Source organism: Mauremys reevesii, linkage group 12, assembly GCF_016161935.1.
Source record: "Mauremys reevesii isolate NIE-2019 linkage group 12, ASM1616193v1, whole genome shotgun sequence".
NCBI lineage: Eukaryota > Metazoa > Chordata > Testudines > Geoemydidae > Mauremys > Mauremys reevesii.
In genome coordinates this window covers 15,118,045-15,132,374 of record NC_052634.1, presented here as the reverse complement: position 1 = coordinate 15,132,374, position 14,330 = coordinate 15,118,045, and the positions used below count along the sequence as shown (strand labels likewise).

Genomic DNA, 14,330 nt, shown 5'->3' with positions numbered 1-14,330 from the left:
CCCTTACGCTGAGGCTCTCTGGGCCACCTGCCTACCTACAATGGCCGAATGAATTGCAGACTAAGCCTAAAAAGGGGACAACAGAAAAATGGGCATCTTCAAAGTATCTGCAAAGAAAGTGCAATGGGAAAACTTACTCTTATATCTTTATTACTTGTATGATGCTAGAGCCTAAGTATTACAGGAGGGCTCTCTACGTAAATAGTTCATAGATAAGGTGCCAGTGGATGGTGCTCAGAAATATATAGTGTAATTTCTGGGTTCATTCCTGGCACCTTCGGAAAACAACATCCAGGCGATCTCGTGCGCTCTTCGCATGTCTAGGTGTTCTTTGATACAGGCAGTGCTTCACTGAAACCAGGAAACGCTGCACAGCAGAGAGAACAACATATACAGACAGATTTTTTTTAAATGACAGGCTTCTGTCTCCAATTAGTTTATGGTGTTTTTATTCCCCTGCTCCTAAATCCCTTGAAAACAACCTAGGCGCCAGATCCTCAGCTGGTATAGCTCCACAGAAGTCACAGGACCTACACTGGTATTGCGCCAGCTGAAAATCTGTCCCTTACTGTCTTGGATTCCTGTTTCTGGACTAGGTAGGAAGCCTGTTCTCAATATTTCACTAAGATGTTACACTCAATGTCTCACCTTTCCGAATGGTGTACCATCTTATCCAGGTTAGATCTAGAGCGAACGTGGGGCAATGGATTGTTAAATGCACCAAAGGCCCTTGAGAACTTTTCACAAGTGCTCAAGGGAGAAGAGGAATTTTTCCCAGGAAAACCCAGGGTTTTGATGAGTCTATATCTAGATAACAACAGGTTTGTTTGTTTTTTAAAGTAGCCTGTTTATTCGTTTTTTTATTATGTTTAACTACATAGAAACTTGTGATAAAAGCCATTAGCTATAGCTAGAAGAAGCCACAGAAAAAAAAGGAGCTAGTTTGGTGAAAAATTTCAAATCAAAGTGCATTTTCCAAACTTACCTCTAACTTTAATTTCAGTAATTTCCTTTCTAACATGGCAGACACTCGTCTATGGACAGAGAAAAAAATACCCTCTTTTACATGATTTATTTTTTTTGACAAAATTTCAGGACAGCTTCCAATACTCAGTTTATATTGGAACTGAGATTGCCATCTGAACTATGGAATGGCTCCTAATATGGACAGCAAAACAGCTTTCCTATAAGAGCCTCAGTTGGTTTCACTAGGTCACTCAAAACCTTGGTCTGGGTTTTGTACATGTCTAGTATTAAACTCATTTTTATTGTTCTTTGGTTCTTTAATGGTCAATCTAGAGGTCTATTGTTCTTGGGCCAACACAGATTATTATTATTCTAATCCCAGGAGCATCTAGAAGTCCCAACCAAGTTCAGGGGCCTATTGTTCTATGCAAGCACATGGCAAGAGACAGCCCTGACCCCAAAGAGGCTATATCTAATTAGACAAGACAGACAAAGGAGGGAGGGAAACAAAAAGAGAGAGATGTAGTGAGTTGAACACCATCAGATATCACGGGCAGCAACAGATTACAGGTCTCCTCACTCCCTTCCCAGGGCTCCATCCACTGGCGGAACTGGTACTGACTGGAGTGACATACTAAGTATGCCCTTTGTAACATGGACACAGCAGCCGAGTGCCAGTATGGTTCCTGACCACTTCTCTGCATTGGATGATTTAGCAATGTAAATTCACCAGACCTGAGCACACAGAACCTTTGATCCTGTTGGGAAAATGCCAAGCCAACATGCAGCAAAGGATGGCCAAAGCAGTACAGTAAAAGTAAATTTCACTAGCACAATAAAGGCCAGAGGAGGCAGATAAATGACAGTGCAGAGAAGAGATAAAGAGAAAGATGACAAGAGCACTTCAATGAGTCACTAAATGTACCTGCCCTAATATCTCAGACCTGTCGTGGTTGACTCTTTGTTCACACTTAATATAGGCACTGGGCCCATAGCTGGGTAAGAGATCAATAATGCTGCAAAGAAACTGAAGACTAAAAAGTCTCATGGGACAGACAAAATCAAGCTGAACTCCAGGTGATATGTACTAAAGGGAATTGCAGAGAGACTTCTCAGGGAGATTACAAGTGCTGTCAGATGCCAGAAGAGAGAGATGTGTAACTCTACAGTTATTCAGAGAAACTGAACCCTTAGAACTAACAGTTGTGGGCAGATAACCCTTCCCTGCCTCTCCGTCCTGGGGAAATTGCTTCCAAGGCAGAATGAAAGCTGACACAGAGGAGGTGTCCATTCACTGACAGAATCCACTTCCATGCAACTGGGAAAGCTTGAGAACTGCAACAGTATTTGTATCAATTGACAGCAGCTGATCTTTCATATGAAGGTGGTTTTTATGATGCCAAGGCAATCCCCTGCGCCAATTCCTGGGGGCTTCCAATCACTGTAGCTCCACTCTGGGAGATTTCACTCCCAGATTTCCAAACCAGACCCTTCCCACCGCCTTAAACTCACTGCCCTTTAGATTCATTTATTTAAATGGTTTTGGTACTGGGCAGTGGGTGGAGCCAACAAGAACAACCTACCCCGCCTGCTGAGAAGGGAAGGGCTATAGAAACCAGAATATAGGTGATTATGGGTGACAAGGAATTAAAAACAAGGCGAGCTGTGCAGGAAAACTGAGAGGCATTTGGACCTATGCCTTCATATGGAGACCAGCACATGCAGGAAAGCGGGAGACAAAGCCATGTATCTGAGATAACTCAGCCATCCTGACACTGTTGTGAGACTGACAGCCTGGGAGAATGGAATTTCCTTTCTTCCTGCACAACAAAGACATCACCTCTAGTGGATTCTCTCATGGGCAAGCTTCCCCTGCCCCATTGCCTCCTGCCATTGCTCCTCCTCTCTGCTCTGGAAGGCTCCCGCCTGGAAGGCCATGAAAAGATTTCAGTCTCCTGGCCCCCTGACTCTCTGTGCCGAGACGAACAACAAGGGGACTGCCATTCCAGTGAGAGCCACTGGCACTCAGGGCACCTGCTATGGATCCCTGTCCCCATCAGTCACATGGTAGGGGCGGGGGGTGAGATTACCTTTCCAAAGACTAGTGAGATTTACAGATGCAAAGTGCTACAGGGGCCTGAATCCAAAACCCACTGAAGTCAATGGAAAGCCTCTTGTAGACTTCAGTAGGCTTTGGATCAGGCCCTGGAAGAGCTAAGGGCCTATAACAATGGCCAAGCACCACATGCTTCAGGGGAAGGTGTCAGAACCTCCCAGTAGCACATGGGGGATAATCTGCCCCCCCCAACATATTTTCATAGCATTTAAGGCTAGAAGGGATGATCAGACCATCTAGTCAGACCTCCTGCATAGCACAGACCAATATGTTTATCCCGGTACTGAGCTTTCGTTAGACCAAAGCACTTCAGTCCTCAGGAGACTGAACTCTTGTGTGTGCCCCAAAGCCTGAGGCCTCTGCAATGGCAGGGAACTGGTTAGCTGACGTGCCAAGAAGATCCCAGCAGGTGATTCGTGCCCCATGCTGCAGAGGAAGATGAACAATCCCCACATCTCTGTAACCTCCACCTTCCAGCTCAGGCAGAGAAATTTCTAGCATCTTTCCTCCTATATGTTACAGGCTCCTCTGAAATAAACCCAACCACCTTATTTTATTATTTTTTTAAATAAAAATCTGCTCTCCCCTTGCCCATTTTCCTGTGCACATTGTTCATACATCTGGTGCCCATGCGGCCTGCCCAGCATAGTGGCTTTCTGTCGTCAAGATATTTGCCCAACATTCCATTCAGTAATTCTTCATGCATCGGGTGAATTAATTTATCACTCAATGAAATTGCACCGAGCATTAATGAAGCCATTTAGTATTCAGGCAGAAGTCCTCTCTATTTCCACAAGTGCTCCATTGTAGTTCAGCATTTGTTGGGCAGTAATTAATGGTACTTAATCCTTAAATCCTTAAATTGTTTCTAATTTGGTAAGCAGTAAAGTTGTAGTAATCCATTTCTTTGCTGCTTTCCTTCCCTCTGTTCTCAGTACAGCCTGTTTTGATATACTTGTTTTGTAGACCTTCCTCCAGTTTAACCACAGAGGGGCCAAATGGTCTATTGAGTAAGGCACAAGACAGGGAACCAGGATTCCTGGGTTCTCTTGGTGAATCTGCCACTGACTTGCTGACAAGTCACTTCATCTCTCTCCACCTGCTTCCCCTATTGTGTAATTAAAAGAATGTTTACCTCTCTCACATAGGTCTTGTGAGTGTTAGCTAATGGATGTAAATCATTCTGAGCTCTTAAAGAAATAATCATCCACAGACAAAATCTTTACAAAGGCAGCTCTGGTCATCCTCATTTTACAGAAGGGGAAACCAAGGCACAAAGTGATTCAGTAAGAGAATACGGGTCTCTCAACTCTTAGCCCTGTGCCTAAAAAGCACTGTGTTCAGGAGAGAAATGAGACCAAACTAATCCTTCCCCCTTAAACTTCGGGGAAGTTCAGATCCAGAGCTGAACTCTGCAGCTAGTAAATTTTTATTGTTAATTTGCTCTAGCACTTTGTTATTAATAATGAACAGCTAATAAACACTACATACATAGAGTCATGCAAATGCAAGGCACTGAGAAATCAAATCCAGCCCTCGGCACTGAGGCAGAACAAGTAAACGTAGACCATCCCTGACAGGTGTTTGTTTAACCTGTCTTTAAAAACCTCCAATGACAGGGATTCCACAACTTCCCTTGGAAATCTATTCCAGAGCTTAACTACTCCATAGTTAGAAAGTTTTCCCTAATATCTAAGCAAATCTTCTCTTGTGGCAGACTAAACCCATTTATTTACTAAACCATTTTTTCTTTTTCTACCTTCAGTGCACATGGAGAACAATTGATCTCAGTCTTCTTTATAACAGCCCTTAACCTATTTGTAGACTGTTATCAAGTCCCCCCTCAGTCTTCTTGTCTCAAGACTTTTATCTGTTTTGTTGCCTTTTTAAAAACTCCATCACATTGTTGACTCGTAGACTTTAAGGCCAGAAGGGACCACCATGATCATCTATCTGACCTCCTGCACATTGCAGGACACAGAACCACACCCACCCATGTAATAGATCCATAACTTCTGGCTGAGTTACTGAAGTCCTCAAATCTTGATGTAAAAGTCTTCAAGTTACAGAGAATCTACCATTTACACTAGTTCAAACCAGCAAGTGACTAATGCCCCACTCAGGATCTCTGCTGATATGACCTGGGGGAAAATTCCTTCCAGACCTCAAATATTTAATTTGTGATATGCTATAGCCCCCAGCTCCTTTTCAGCAATACTATCACCTAGCCAATTATTCCTCATTTTGCAGTTGTGCATTTGATTTTTCCTTCCTAAATATATTACTTTGCACTTGTCTTTACTGAATTTCAACTTGCTGATTTCAGACCAATTCTCCAATTTGTCAAGGTAGCTTTGCATTCTAATCCTGTCCCCCAAAGTGCCTGCAACCTCTCCTAACTTCTTGTCACTTGCAAATTTTATAAGCATACGCTCCAAGTTGTTAAAAAAATAATATCAGACCCAGGACTGACCCCTGCAGTACCCCACTAGATATACCTTCCCAGTTGGACTGCAAATCACTGATAATTATTTGAATACACTCTTTCAAACAGTTGTGTACCCACCTTATAGTAATTTCAGCTAGACCACATTTTCCTAGCTTGCTTATGAGAATGTCATGTGGGACTGTGTCAAAAGCCTTACTAAAATCAAGATATATCATGTCTACAGCTTCCCCCTATCCTGTAGGCCTGTAGCCCTGTCAAAGAAGATCATGTTGATCTGACATTATTTGTTTTTGACAAATCCATGCTGGCTATTTCTAATTATTCTATTAACTTTTAGCAGCTTACAGATAGATAGTGTAATAATTTGTTCTAGTATCTTTCCAGGTATTCAAGTTAGTCTGACTGGTCTGTTATTCCCTGGGTCCTCTTTTTAAATATAGCTACTATTGTTGCCCTTCTCCAGTCCTCTGGGACCTCAACCATACTCCATGAGTTCTTGAAGATAATTGCTAACGGTTCTGCGATTGCGTTAACTAGTTCCTTAAGTACTCTAAGGTGAATTTCATCAGGTCCTGCTGATTTAATTACATCCAACTTATCTAAATATTCTTTAACCTGTTCTTTCCTTATTTTGGTGTGCATTCCTTCCGCCTTGTTTTTAATTTTAATTGTGTTTAGTGTCTGGTTACTATTAATCTTTTTAGTGAAGACTAAAGCAAAACAGGCATTAAACACCTCAGCCTTCTTGATGTCACTAGTTTTTAGCTTTCCTTCTTCATTAAGTAGAGAACCTACACTTTCTTTCATCTTTCTCTTGCTCCTAATGTATTTAAAGAATGACTTCTTATTGCCTTTCATGTCCCTTGCTAGGTGTAACTCATTTTGTGCCTTAGCTTTTTTGATTCTGTCCCTACACGTTTGCACTATTCTTTTGCACTCCTCCTTAGGAATTTGTCCATATTTCCACTTTTTGTAGGATTCCTTTTTGATTTTCAGGTCATTAGAGAGCTCCTGATGGAGCCATATTGGCTTCTTACTATTCTTCCTGTCTTTCCTTCACATCATGATAGTTTTCAGTTGTACCTTTACTATTGTCTCCTTGAGAACAAGCCAGCTTTCCTGAACTCCTTTATCCCTTAGATTTTCTTCCCATGGGAACTTACCTACCAGTTTTCTGAGTTTGTTGAAATCTGCTCTTTTTTAAGTCATTTTGTCCTTAATCTGTTGCATATCCATACCCAAATAGACACAAGCTTAAAGCACATATGTCCTCTCAGATGGAGGACTCTCCTCTCAAAGGGTGTGTCTACACTGCATCCTTCTTTTGGCGACACGTAGTGTACGTACACATGTAGTCCCGCTGCCACGGGTTAAAAAAGCAGTGGAGATGGTGAGGCATGGCTTAGGCAAGTAAAGACACCCCTGGAGGATGTATGTATTCAAGTACATAACCTACCTGGCTCTCTGCTTGCCCAAGCAATGCCTTCCTGTCTACACCACTATATCTAGCAGTGTAGTGTCCCATTGCTGCAGTTTTCCCTGCCTCTTCCCCCCCTGCCAGAGCCTTTCACGTTCACATGTAGCTTTTCACTGCATTATGTAGTGACACATACGTTGCACACTGCCAATAGTGGTTTGTAGTATAGATGTAGCCAAGAAGTGTGCTTCCTCAAACCTATTCCTTTGAGTACTTTTGCCCTCATTTAAAGGTAAAAGGAGTTCCATGCATGTAAAAAGAGCAGAAGTTGAGAGTTATGATCCAGATCTGAGAGGAAAATTTGTCCCTAAATATGGTGGCCATTTAGGGATATATACACCTTTTTACCAAAAAAAAAAAAGCTGGTTTTGTAAGAAATCTGAATGATGAGACAGGCTCTGTGGGATTAATTTAGGACATATGAAAGAATGGCCCATGCACAGTGAGTAGGACAAGCCTGCTGCTGGCTCTCTGCCCCACATGGAATTTTCCCCATATCAAGCCATTCCTGTACAGAAGTTTCAAATGTAACAGCTGCACATGGTCATGTTATTCGCTTGAATAAAACCTGAGACTGCTGATTCTGAAGTTCTGAGTGTCTCCTGCCTGAGCTATAGCAGCAAACCCAGGAGTGCGCGTGCAGTAGCAGGCTTATCAATCTCTATATTTGAGCTAGTTGAATTGTTTTCCCCATCCAAACATTTTTTTCAAAGAAAAATGGCTTTTTGACCCAAATGAATATTTTTGTGGCAAATTTACATTTTAGGAGAATTTTCTGGTTTTCCAGGAAAAAAAGTACAAGACAAAGAAGTGTTTGGTTTTCTGTTTCTTGTGTGGCTTTTCCCCCTTTGTCTCCCTTTTTTATCTCCTCCCTCCATTTCCAGTGAAAGAAAAACAGGTCAGGGTTAGGGAGGAAAGTGAGAAGGACAAAAAAAGGAGAGGAAAAAATGAAAGCTAAAACCGATTTTATTTCAGTTTTCATTTAGTCCCAAACTCCCAAAACATATGTCAAATAAATTTCAAGCTAAAGGTACATTTTTTGTTTCATGCAATTTTTTCCATGGAAAACGTATAGATTTTTTTGACCAAATCTACTCTATATATGATATAGTCACTGGGGGAGACAAAAGATGCACCATGCTACTGTTGGTTACACAAACATAGTCACACCCACATTTCTAATACCAAGGGCTGGTCTACACTGGGGTGCGGGGGAGTTTGAACTAAGATACACAACTTCAGCTACTCTATTTACGTAGCTGAAGTCGAAGTATCTTAGTTAGACTTACCTGGCCGTCCTCACAGTGGCAAGTCAACTGCCGCGGCGCCCCCGTCGACTGCGCTTACTCCTCCTCCCGAGGTGGAGTACGGGCATCGATTAGCGGATCGATTTATCACGTCCAGACGAGACGTGCTAAATCCATCCCCGATACATCGAACACTACCTGTCGATCTGGCGGGTAGTATAGACATACCCTAAGTTCCATTCTTCTCCTAAGCAAAGGTTACCTATTGAACCAGATTGCAACACAAGCTTTGGGACACTAGTTGGGGAATTGTGCTGAGAACGTGAGACTCATTTCACATGCAGCTTCACTTAGCAGACAAAATCTCCAGCCATTTCTGGAGAGGGACATAAAAAGGTCTCCAATTTGCAAGCACCAAGGGGACTGGATGAGAAGAAGCACTTACAATGTTTTTTGACACTGCACTTTGATCAATTTGACGGATTTAATATTATAGAAATATTTCATTTTTCAGTGCGGATGGAAAAGAATCTAATCATCCATCCAGCTGAACTCTAGATTTCTCATGATTCACTGGAAAGGGGATGGGGGGAGCAAAAAAAAAAAAAAGGAACCAACAACAACCCATACTCTTGATTTAAAATCCAACTTGACCTGAGGTAATTTGTTCGTTAGTTCAAACTGTGCGGTTTTCACTCTCCCCTTATATTTTAAGCCATTGCTCTGTTTTTCAAGGTATTATTTAACCAAAGTGGAATCTAATTATGTTTTTTCACCACATTCATTCTTAAGCAGGGAATAAAGGAGACGGAGGGAAGTTGTACAATTGATTAATGCAGGGAAATGCAGATGGGGCGGAATCGGAGCAACAGTGTAAAATATGGTTTTATAAATATGAATGAAAAAGAAGCAGCAGCCATCTAGTGAGTTCCATGCTGAGCGCCTCAGCTGCCATCTAGCCAGAGGTGACCTTGAGCCATTCCTGAAGGAGGCACCTTCTCAATAACGCCAGACAATTAAGAAATTAATGGGATGATACTCGATTCTTCAGGAAGTGAACTAGGTCATGTAGACTCGAACACAGTTGGCACTAATGAACTCAACGCATTCTCCAGGCAGTGGGAGTTATACTGGGCTAGACTGACTGAGCTTTATATCATTAATAGCACAAGTCACCTTCTCTTTTTGAAGGGGAATTGGCAACAACAGGTTTCTTTCAGTATCCAAACCTTGATACAGCAAAATGTCTTCAGGATGGTAGGCTTCATAATACATTCTGGGACAGTTCCCCTGCTGGTGCCAATGAGCTTAGCTTCACTGAAGTCAACTGAGTTACAGCAATTTACAGATCGAGGCCTATGTCTGCACAGAGCCATTCAGTCCAGGAAGGTGAGAGATAAAACCAAGGCTCTATCCATTTCTGGTTCTTAAAGATCCCAAGGTGGTTTTCCTATGGGTTAGAATGCTAACACTGGTGTCCTAGCTACATGGCAACCTTTCTAAGTTCCTCACTGCAGTTTTAACTGGATGTATTCACTTCCTGTCCTGAGATACAGTAGAGCAGTGGTTCTCAAACTTTTGTACTGGTGACCCCTTTCACATAGCAAGCCAATGAGTGTGACCCTCTCCCCCCTTATAAATTAAAAACACATTTTAATATATTTAACACAATTATAAATGTGGGAGGCAAAGCGGGGTTTAGGGTGAAGGCTGATAGCTTGCGACCCCCTGAGGGTTCCCAACTCCCAGTTTGAGAACCCCTGCAGTAGAGGTTGTGCCTGCTGTTAAATGGCTGCCCTGTCCCATCTCAGAGGTGGCCGCATTTCATCTGTGCATGGAGTGGTCTCTGCGAAGTAGGCCATTCTTTGTAATGTGGCCCACGGTGGCCATTTGGTGTGAGAAGCTGGTGGCCGCCAGCTTGTTCCTAGTAGAATATACACACCACATCACAAAGAAGAGCCACTGCCATTGTCCTGCTTGTTGGCAGCCTCAGCAAAAGAAGGGAGGACTGACCATAGCATGGCCTCAGCTCTCAGCCCTAGAGTTGATTATGCATTTCAAGGGCAGCGTTGGGTGATGCTGGGTTCTGATGCCAACAGTGCTGTACTTGCCCTGTGACTAGAGCTCTTCCCATCTGTGAGTGATTATTGCCCTGACAGCACACCTGTACCATGCCGCACCCAGGATTAAAACATTTCACAATTTGCTTAAAGTCCACCAGGCCGTCCCCGTCAGACCCCCCATTACCAAATGCTTCATCCAAACAGACTATTACTGTACATAATTTATTCCAACAGAGCCTAGCCACTGCTGGGGTGTGAGTGCTCTTCTCTGCAGGTTTGCCCCCTACACATCCTGCCCTCATCATTCTATATCTCCTCTTTCATCCTTTTCCATCCCTCGATTTTCACTGTGCTGCATGAACCTTAATTAATTAGTGAATCAACGCACTGCAGGCAGGAGTTGATATACACGCAACATGACTGGTGCCAAGGGCATGAACCATGAGCAAATCTTGGTTCTTACAGGTTTATAAAACTGGACACCTCCAATTTCACAACACGGCAGAGCAGAACTCAGCCTTCTGGTTACATACTCAGGGCTGTATTGATCACCTCCATTGCCTCGTCTCACTGGGCTGACAGGCAGCCTGGCTCCCTTTTGCAGAGGAGATTTGGAAAAAGGAGAAACTTGTATTAAGGAGAACTAGATAACCTGCCACTTTCAGGTCAAACACTCAGTGGAAAACTCCTGGCACAGCAACAGATCTCCTATAAAAACTTTTGAATGGCCAGTCTTCAGTTCAGCTCAGTGGCTAAACCCCTAGGCAGCTTTGGGTCACAGAACAGGGCCTGAAAGGTCCACCCACTCTGATGTATCCCCATTGAGGGCTTTATTACTGCCCTCAATGGGCATACATCTGAGTGGGAATTCTCTCCATCGCCCAGAGAATATCGACACTCAGATTGCAGCTAGAACTACACCACTTGAGCTCCCACCATGTCAGCCTGACTGCTCAGATGGCACCACCAGCACCACCACAGATGAGACAAGTGACTTGGCCACAGACACACTAGACGTCAGTGGCAGAGCAGGTATTTGAAGCCAGGTCCCAGGTTAGTGCCCTAACCACTGGACCATGCTCCCTGTCTTACTCTCTGCCTGACCATGCTGGGGCCCTGATCTTAGCTGTGGCTTCTAGTCCGTGTTACAGAAACACATCAGGAATGGTGTTTCACAGCAACATTTAAGCATGACCTCTTAATGAATCTGTATGAGGCCTGTGAAGGATGTTAAAAGAAAACAATGACCACAAAACAAAAAGCGAGAGGCCCAGTGCTATTTACCACAGGCCAGAGTAAGATGCTGTCCAAGCTCTGGGCTGTTAGAGCCCTGGGTACATTAAAATTTTGCCATTGTGTGCTTATTTGCTTGCTTCCCCAATAACTGCCCAGCTTTTCTTTACAGGAGACAGTTTTAGCCTCGGGAAGTTATGAAAAGCAATAAAAACTAAACGGTTTCTGGGTCACCACCAGAGCCAGTCCCCATAGGTTCTTTAAACAATAATTGCTCCCTCACCTCAGCGACAGGCAGCACTCAGTCCCAAAAGGTTAGTCCATCAACAATTCCTAAACTGTCTGAAGGGCAGTAGCTTCACCCCCAAAGGGCTTTTGAGGCAATTTTTTAACAGCCTCCATAGCTCCCAGGGCTTTTGTTCCACTGACATAACTAAGCAAGAATAGATACTGATGTCAGGGTCAGGGGAGTCAGCTCCTTTTTATGCTATTTAGGTTCTTATACAGCCCTCATCACCGTAGCATCTGAGGGTCTTCACCATGGCTTTACTCTCACTTAAAAATATTCAAAGGTAAATGCTCTCTCTGAGTCTTCAGTGGTCATTAACCTCGGAGGCAAACAGTTTATTCTGAAGCAAGGCAGGTAGTCTTGTAAAACTTGTCAGAACAGTGGCGGGGGAGGGATGAAACTGGACTGCCTCACAATGAGGAAAGGGGGTCACAGCTGCTTTGGCCATGACAGAAATGCTTGCTAACATTCAATGAACGGCAAGGCTGCAGGAATTGGGTTGGAGAAAACAGAAAGGAGCTTAAATCGTGACCCAAACCTGAACTTCTGACAAAGTTAGGAAAAGTTTGGCTGTTGTTTGTTTTACTTTAAAATTGTTCACGCTGCCTCTGGATGTCCTGGCTGGGACCCCAAGCAGAAGGGCAATACATATATTTAGATTGTAAACTCCTCAGAGTGGGAACCACCTTTTTAGTTTTGTCTGTACAGAGCCTAGCACAATGGGGTCTGGTCCACGGCTGGGGCTCCTTACTACAATAGAAATAATAAATAACAACAACATTAGCTTAGGGTCTGTGATTATGTCATCCTCTAGTGGCTGCTCCCATACACTATAACAGACTGCTACTGAGGGTACATCTACACTTCCTGCCGGATCGACAGGTAGCGATCGATCTATCGGGGATCGATTTATCGCGTGTAGTGTAGACGCGATAAATCAATCCCCGATTGCTCTCCCATCAACTGCTGAACTCCAGCTCGGTGAGAGGCAGAAGCAAAGTCGATGGGGGAGTGGCGGCCATCGATCCCACGCTGTGAGGACAGTTCAAGAACTTCACTTTTAGCTCAACGGGTAGAAACCTACAGCTTTGGTGCTCAAGGTCCCAAGGTTCAGCCCAAGCCAGTGACAAGACCTGCATGCCTCCAGCCACAATTTGCTATAAAAACCACCAAAGGGACCCAGAAAAGTCTGTCTATATAGTATTTCCAGACAGGATGAAACCAGGAGACCCTAGACATGTTGTAAGAAATCCTGACAGTGTGAAGGTTTTTTTTATAGCATCCCTATCTGCTCTAGTATTCCAAAAGCTGGGATGCTGCTATGGAAGAAGCTCCAGAAGAAGAGGATTTGGATATGCCTTTGCTTCCCAGAACAAAGAGCATGGGATACATTTGGAAAAACATCTAAATATTTGGATATTTATACAAGAAGATCCTTTTGAGGCCCTCATGTTGCTCTAAAAAGATTATCTGGTTACTTAAGGAACTCACTGCCATTAGTACAATTGATAACATCGTGCCCAAGGAGGCAACTCACATCATATATAAATAAATAAACGTTATGGCTGTAACTTGTAAGGACCCAATGCTCATATGCTGTAGGAAGACTCTGGGACAAGGCCATATGACACATTGGGGGAGTTCCACAGGTCTAGCCTTTACATTATGGATCAGCCTTCAAAAGTTTTGAGGAGCATCCAAACCTTCTAGGAACTTTCTGAAATTCCTCGGTTTATAGAAATTGGCTTTGAAAGTTTTCAGCAGCCAGCTGGGCTAGAAACAATGGTTGTGGCTTCTGAAGCAGCGGAATCACTTAAATGGATGATGTGCAGCTAAATCTCCTGCCCTGCTTTGAATATGTCAGCTGACATGTCCCAAGGTGTCTGGCACAGGGTCAGCTGGCCCTTCAGAGGGCTGAGGCTCAGCAGTCTTCTCACCAGACTCTTCCCAGCGCCGCAGATGGAGATGAGTACTGAAGTCATGTAACAAGGGTCATCTGACTAAAGCATGTCTGCTTGGGGAGGGGATAGGAGCATCCTGGAAGGAGACTTACAGGGGGAGGAATTCTGGGGTAGGGAAAGTCTAACAGAGAAGGACTCCAGGGGAGCAGCCGTAGGAGTCGATGCTCTATAGAAGAGCGGGAGGACATCCCAGAGGGCTGGAATAGGAGAGACAGGGCACTTGAGACTACAGGCAAGCACAGTTGTTTAGCACAGCCCTGGGAACTCATAGAAGAGGCGGCTGTGGGTTCCTCCTATATTGCCTCCTAGTGAGGTGATGCAATGACCCCTGTGAATGAGGGGAGAATGCAGAGACTGAGCTGAGCCCAGAGGACAGATTGAAGAGCCCTAAAAGAGAAGACAGAGCCTTGGCAAGGAAGGGCCAAGCCCAGTTAAGGCTGAGGTGGAAGACTCTTCCTTTTGTCTGAACTCTGATACCCCCAAAGGGATGGATTTTTGCAACTTAGTTGGAGGACCAAGTCGCCTTAGT

General features: G+C 43.8%; 1 long non-coding RNA gene across 1 annotated transcript in view; it reads right to left on the bottom strand.

Annotated features, from left to right (window-relative positions):
* Window positions 1-257: 257 nt before the first annotated feature.
* LOC120375493 overlaps window positions 258-14,330 on the bottom strand; it is a 65,362-nt gene continuing 51,289 nt past the window's right edge. Inside the window, exons 2-3 of the long non-coding RNA XR_005586577.1 lie at window positions 986-1,034; window positions 258-367 (exon numbers count right to left, since the gene is read on the bottom strand). This is a non-coding gene — a long non-coding RNA (uncharacterized LOC120375493). The remainder of the gene's footprint in view (window positions 368-985; window positions 1,035-14,330) is intronic.